General features: G+C 35.2%; 1 pseudogene; it reads right to left on the minus strand.

Annotated features, from left to right (window-relative positions):
* On the minus strand, nucleotides 3,317–7,169 carry LOC109344781 (annotated as a pseudogene).

Genomic DNA, 8,017 nt, shown 5'->3' on the forward strand with positions numbered 1-8,017 from the left:
CCTTTTATACCTGGAAGGTGGTCTTTGGTGAGAATCTGAAGTGTATTCTCACTCATGTGCCCCAATCGCCTATGCCAAAGATCTTTGGAGTCGGTAGCAACATTTGCTTCTCCAAAACAAATTCCTCCTTGCATATTGTACAAAGATCCTTCTTTTGAGCCTCTAGCAATAACAAGGTTGCCCTTTGCTAGTTTGCACTTTCCATTACCAAAGTGGCTTACAAAACCAACATCATCCAACTTACCCGTTGAGATAAGGTTTAGACGTATATCTGGGACATGTCTCACCTCCTTCAGTATAAGTTATCCTCTTGTGTCTGTTAGCAGCACAATATCACCAATTCCTGCAATTTTGCTAGTAACATGGTTTCCCATTTTCACAGTACCATAATCACCTTTCTTGTAGTTTGAGAAGAAACCTTCATGTGGACTTACATGGAAAGAAGCACCGGAGTCAACGATCCAAGCACAATCACCATATGCAACATTTAGGTAATTGTCTTCTTCAATGAGAAGAACATCATCATCTGCGATGACGGATGTGGTAGACTTATGACCATTTTCCTTGGATCAACTAAATCTTCATGGACATTTCCAGCTTTCTAGTATCTCTTTAAGGAACTGTATTCAGATCTTTTATGTCCTTCTTTACTACAATAATAACATGTTATTGACCTCATGCGAGATTGAGGGCGACCTCTGAATTTGCTTTTGCTTCTTTCACGAGATTCATTCCTCCCATGAGATTCACTTCTTCCACGTCTCTCTACAATATTTGCTTCAGAGTGGAAGGATGTATGCCGTTCTTTCCTTCTGGATTCTTCATTCAATAGACTGTCTGAAACAATGTCCATTGAGACCTTCCCATAAGGGATTGAGTTGCTGAGCGTGATCACCATTGTATCCCAACTTTCAAGTAACGAACTTAGTAGTAGAAGTGCTTGCAACTCATCATCTATCTTCATATCTATCTTTGTCAATTGATTGACAAGACCCTTGAATAAATTCAAGTGCTCTATCATGCTCTGACCATCTTTGTAGTCGAGTTTCACCAGCGTTCTGACAAGAGATGCTTTATTTCTAGGAGTTTTCTTTTGAATCATAGATTCATGTTTCGACCACAACTAATAAGCATTTGTGTATATGGACACATGCTCAAATAAACTTCTATCAATATACTTCCGAATCATTGCAACAACTTTTCGATTCGAAACCTCCCAATCTTTGTCACCCTTATCTTCTGGCTTGTCTTTGCAAAAAATAGGCTCATGCATATCCATGCAGTATAAATGATCCATCATGGGCTTCCAATAGGAATAGTTGTCAGCTGTCAACTTGAATATATCTCCATCAAATGAGATATTAGCGGCTCCTTCTATCTTGGACTACACAGGCTAAGCTCCCCGAATGAACCTAGGAGTTCTGATACCACTGTTGGGAAATTCAAAACCAATTTCCCTCCTCTGTGTGATGCAAAATGGGTACCTGCAGAAACGACAAGTGGATAAAGAAAATAGAGAAGAGTAGAAGAATAACACCAAAAATTTTAACGTGGAAAAACCTCCTCAATGTGAGAAGGAAACAACCACGAGACCTAGTCCAGAAAATATCTCCATTATAGAAAGTAGGATTACAATATTTGACTCTCTCTTACAAAGAGGATAACACTCAATCTCACCCAAAAAGAATGGAAATACAAAATCTCTAGTATATCATTATGAATACAAATCTTACACTATGTGGATGTAAACTCTTTCACTTTCTCTCTATGATGTTTTTCTCACTTGCTTATTGTGTCTCTTCCTCACAAGTCCCCTATATATAGTGAAGCGGAGGAAGACTCCATCATAAAGACATAGTGGATGATTAAATTGTTGTCATACTTTTTAAGACACTTTAAAAAGTGTTACTCCAACTTTCTAAGTTAGACTTCATAATCTCAAGACTCAAGAAGTAATTCCAAGACCTTGAAATAGTCATCATTAAATTATTCAATGGTTCATCTGCCATGATTCATTGGTCTTGCTTCTACACATACATAGAAAACTACACACATTACTATGATTTTTATATATCGTTCTATTTTGTTGTCTTCTCAATATTAAAGTCTTGATATTTTTGTTATTCTTTCCTTGAGACTTGAATGGTACATTGTCTTCAAAATGAATTGAGTCTTTAATGCTTTATAACTTATCATTAGTTGTTTCCATTCATGGTATAGAACAAAACTACATTTTCTACGTATCATTGTTGGCATTGTTAAATTTCTCCTACCAAAAACATTCCATTTAACAATTAAGAATATATTGAATATTAGAAGATAAACATTCATTAACAAATATTCAAACATTCATAAATCAACTAATTCAGAATTCTACATTTAATAAAGTTCAGTTTTATAAAGAGTATGAACTCTATAGAAAAAGGTTGAACAACTAAAACTCTAAATGTAGTTTAGAAAAAATGAAGTTAATATTTTGGATGTACTTCATTCAAGATGACACTTTTGAACGACTTCGCTTTGGATGCGTAAATCTAAATCTCTTGATGGGGAGCACATCATCAGGATAGAAGATATGTTCCTCTCTTGATGACTTTATGTTGAATCTGCAAGTCTTAACTTCTTGATGCACACATGTCCTTTAGATGTAGTGTCCTTCTTAACGGATTTATCCTTTGGGCACCTCAATCAACTTAACACTTTAAGAATGTATTATAGGTTTCATGCATTTAGCCTTTATTTAGTTTGAGAGAAAAAGATAGGAAAGAAGATGAAAGAAGAGAAGCAGAAGAGAAAGTGAGTTTTTCACCTATTCGGATGAGGAGAAAGAAGAAAGGGAGGAGATAAAAAAGATGTGAGACTCACAAAAAGTAATTTTCTCCAAAGATGAGAAGTAGGTGAATGAAGAGAATAAAATTTAATGAAATAACAATTTTAACCCTTACTAGTATAATAATACTTATTTATTCTTTACCATTTAAGGATAGTTTTATACTTTAAACATTATATCTTTATCCATTTTCTTCTATTTCTTCTTCATTTCTTTCATACCAAACAATATAAAAATCAACTCATTCATTCACCTTTTTCTTTCTCATTATTGTCTCTCATATTTTTCCTTCCTCATTTTCTTTCCTCAACCAAACAAAGCATTAAGTTACTAGTGGACTGGTGGTGAACTTGTTTTTGACATCAAAGAGGATCTTAACGTTATTGTCCATAATTTAAGCAATATAATGGGAGTGAACTAACTCAGCTTATTAAAATAGATAAAAACTCACCCAAAAAATTAAAAATAAAAGAATAAAGCAATTAACAATGCATCCCTATATCCCAAACATTGAATGTGCTGGACTAGAAAATCTAATTTTTAGAGCTAGTACTAAGTTCAGAACATAAGCAACATGAAATCAAGGAAGGGTCTTGCGTCGTCAACGTGGAGTCTCTCGTCTCACATACATTTTCTCTGTCTCATTCAGTGGCCGGGTTGATCTGTCATGCATGCTAGCAAATTTCCACCCTCCAACGCCTCCATGCTTACCCGGGGGTCCTATTTTCTCTACGGTAAAAGTCCATCCATCCGAAGGGCGTCGCCGACTATACATGTGACACCTCTCCAGCCACCTATGCACAACCAAAAACACATTATTCTGTAAGTTCCACAAACAAAAATATAACTAGCAGCAGTGCAGCACAAGGGACAATGAAGAGGCACAGGTGTGAAGGGAGCTGTGCACTCATTGTAGGATCATGGGCATAGTATTTACTATTTAGAATATGTATTAATACATCAATCAACAAAAACTTGTAATAGTAGTACATAAGACTACAACCATACTTAAGGGCAGCAAATTATTTTATAGGAAAATATTTTGTATAAAACAAAAAAGGAAAACCGAAAATAACCAAGTTTTTATCTCACTACTGAGGCCTATATGGATCAACTAAATTTTCAGTAAATCCATCTATAGTCATGTCTATGTTTAATGGTTTCTCCTAATTTTTTTAGGTCGTAGCCAACCATTTGTGATCATTATCTTCCATTGGATTCAGTTTCTTACTAGGGCCTTTAGTGTCTTCTACCATCAATTAAACACTTAAGATAATTTTCCATCTACAATCTCATATATATCCGTTACAGTTCAAATCCATGCAAGGCAAATTTCTTTCTTCTCTACAGGCATCCACGGGAAGCAACCTATCATGGGCTTTTATAAATCAATCAAGTTCATATGCAGATCTTTTTGGTTCATTCTGAACCTTTCCATCCACCAGTATGTATGCAGCCTCCATGATTAACCAACCTAGCAAAAACCCAGATTGGTTCTCTAATATTTAGGTGTCTTGTCTAAATTACACTCTCCCGTTATTTCTAGCACTAGTAGATAGGTAAGACGTAAGAATGTGCTTCTCTGCAGTTTGCACTATTTCCCTCATTTTATTCTTGTAGATAGATATGAAAATGTTTCTCCTCCATTAATATAACATTTTCTTAGATGTCATTAAAAAACAAAAGGGACCAAAATTCAATTCCTTTGCAGAAAAGCAAGACTTTCAAAAACATCAAATGAAAGACCAAAATGAAAATTAACTTGTAAAAGATCACTGCATCAGCATTACTCATGATCCATAAAGTTTTTTAGTCTTCCTGAACCTCTAATTTTTATGAGGGCTCCTACTGCAAAAAACATATATTGTGGCATGGGCTACTATATATACTCAGCAGGCACATCCAAGACCAAGATAAATAGACAGGGACTCAAAGTCACCCTTGGTGTAGTCGTATAGTTATAGAAAAATCTACCAAAACAAGCCTTCCACTTATTTCTTCCTAAAACAAGTGTTAATAATTGATGAATTGTAAAATTGCAATCTACTGGAAAATCTAAATAGCTTTGTCCTCTGCATTAGCGCCCCTCTGACCATACTCCCCACGCAAAGCCCCATAATCCCAAGATTCACACCCTATATCACCTATTTGGATCCCCATATAAAAGTAAATCCTTCACAAGATAGTTTGATTTTTAAATAAAATTAAATAATTAGAAGAAACAGGGTCTTGATCAATGACTTACTGTTTGTTCATAAATAACACTAAGCTCTAAACTACATTGGTTATATGTAACAACGTAAACTGATCAGTGGTCAACACCAGCATCGAATAACACCAGCATCGAATAACACCACCACGGAGGTGATCTATAATCACAGAGAACATAACTCTCACCAATATGTCATGCCAAGCGATCTCCATAACCATTTTATTTTCTACAGTGCGGATATCTAATTTCATCTCTTTCATTTACCATAAACAAGACTAGGATAAAGGTGCAACTTCTACTATTCCACAATAGTACAATAAGAGTGAAGGAAAGACATAAGAATAATATATCTCTTAAAATGTATGCTCTTAATTAGAAAAGCCTACAGAGGGAACTTACTTTCTTTTTGTTGAAGTTCAACTTCTCAACAAATTCTCGATAGAGCATGTCATTTTCCTTTTTGGAGATTTCATAATGAACTTCGTCCCTATCTTTGGTAATGCCATCTCACCCCTCAGGCATAACCTCAAAGTCGGGTTTGTAAGGAAGGGATGCAACATGGAACTCCCAATCATGGGAATTAAAGAATCTACAAGAAAAATCATTACAAGAAATAAAAAACCATTACGAAAAACATATATATCTTCACCATTCTCCATCAATGAGAACATTGCTTCAATATAGTGTTCACTTATTCAAAATTTACATCAAATTCAAGTCACACTATTGTGCCTCACATATACATGCCTCTACATTAATGATTAAGATAAAGAAAATCTAAAGAAAAAATGGAGCTTTACTGTCTTACAGTCCCAACGTCTAACACATAATGTTAAAATTGGCATAATAGTATAGACATGCAGAGGGTTTAGCATGCTTTGTTGCAAGGCCCTTTTGATTAGTTTAGGGTGTTTATTTTTATTTTCATGAGAATGTCTTATCTTCTCTCTGTAAACCTCTATCTTCTCATCTAATATATTTTCTTTTTAAGAAAACAAAATGGCATAATAGTGATTCAATTTCAGCAGTGGGTGATGATATAATTAAATTAAGCAACCCATTAACAGCCACACAAGACTAAGAATGGATCGTGAAGAAACCTTCAAGCCCAGCAAACAACATAACAATCAAATATGTGTTGCTCAATATAAAAAAAAATGAAATCCACAAAATTTGGCAAATCATCACTTGATCAAGTTAAATGACATGTCATTGCAAGTGTACAATTCTCAGCAACATAATTCATTTCAATCTCACAATTCACATTCATTTCTGTTCTACTTCTAAAATAGACAAAACATACAATAAAATTCACACATTATGTTTCGTTGTCGCGTTATAACAGGTGTACTAAACAAAGAAAGTATATCTCACTAAGGGAATTGTCAAGCAAAAGCTCAACCGAATCGTCGAGGGGGTGACCGAGCTTCTTTTCTTCTTCTTCCTCAAGATCCTTAAGCCATAGAATAGCAAGAACCCCCTGCCTCATGATCCTATAATCCTTAGCAAGCTTCTCAACGGTGTAAACCTGAGGGTCCTTCTTATGCAACCTATACATCTATGCTTTCTCCGAATCCTTCAAATAAGACCCTCTCGCGCCTAGTTCCTACACCTGCTTCAAAAACAACGTCGTTTCAACCATTCTCCCTTTCCAACCGTCAACGAAACCCTTGCTCTTTCGGTTCTCCGCTTCAAGTTCCCTCAGCTTGTCCTCTGTTTCTTGTAAATCGGATAAGAGTTTGTTTGGCTGGGAGTAAGAATTAGTGGTTGCTGCAGCAACGGTGGGAGGAGGAGGGGTGGGTTGGCCGTTGAAGAGATCGGTGGCGAAACCAGTGGACCAGGAGGAGGGAGTGTCCCAACCTATGTCGTTGTCTAACGGTGTTGTGAGTTTGGGATAGGATCCGTGGTTTGAAGAAGAAGAAGATGATGACGAGAAGGTTTTGGAAGGTAGGATGAGGTGGAGCGGGGTTTCGTGTCGTAAGGAGAGTATTCTGGTGGCGGAGATGAGGCGGTTAACGGTTTTCATTGCGGTGGCGATAGGGTGAAGTGTGGCGGTGACTGAGAAAGTGAGAGGTTGAAAATGAGAATGAAGGAAGAAGGTGAAGCGTTCAGGGAATAAGAGGAGCCTATTCTATGATGCACTCACGATAATTGTGAGCAGTGATGCTCCCCTCATGGTTCTTCTGTAGCAACCGGTAGTATAATTCAACTAATTGTTAGTCCATGCACGGTTTAAAATATTTTTTTGTTTTCATAAACTTTAATTTTTTTCATGTGATTATGTTTTTAATTAGTAAAAGAATCATTTCTAATTTACAAATATTTAATATACAAATAAAAATGTCTCAATTAAAAATAATTATTATTGTAAGATATGAAAACAATTAATATTAATCATTATATTTTATTTTCGCAATTTTTATATAATAATTGTTTTTTTAATATGAACTTTTCAACAAAGGGATGTGATTTCTATATAATGAGTTAAAGCAAATAAAACTTCTTTCCATGTGATTGACATTGCCAAATTGTTTGTTGAGGTCATCCTTTGAGTGTCTATATTGGACCAAAGGGGATTGTATAGTGATAGCCTTGTAGGCTTCCCCTCATTAAGTAGGAGTTCCCATCTAAAGTGATGGATATGGATAAATATCAACTTCCTTACTAATATTTTCTAATTCACAACTTAATAGTTGTATCCTAACTCTTTTTAATCTCTTTTATTTGTAATATTTTGAGTTATTGAGAATTCATATGATGGAACATGGCTCTCATCCATATTCTCTCAACAATATTTCTTCAACTCTTTGAAGTCATCTAAAAGGTCCATTTTTATTTATAACCAAATTTCTCCAACAATACCCTTTTGTAATCAATGATATTAGGAATTCATTGCATTTAACGCAAACATTTTTTGCTCATATTAATCAAGATAGGCTATTAATCAACATTATTATTATTGATACTTCCATTAG

This window comes from Lupinus angustifolius, chromosome LG04, assembly GCF_001865875.1.
Source record: "Lupinus angustifolius cultivar Tanjil chromosome LG04, LupAngTanjil_v1.0, whole genome shotgun sequence".
In the NCBI taxonomy this organism is placed as follows: domain Eukaryota; kingdom Viridiplantae; phylum Streptophyta; class Magnoliopsida; order Fabales; family Fabaceae; genus Lupinus; species Lupinus angustifolius.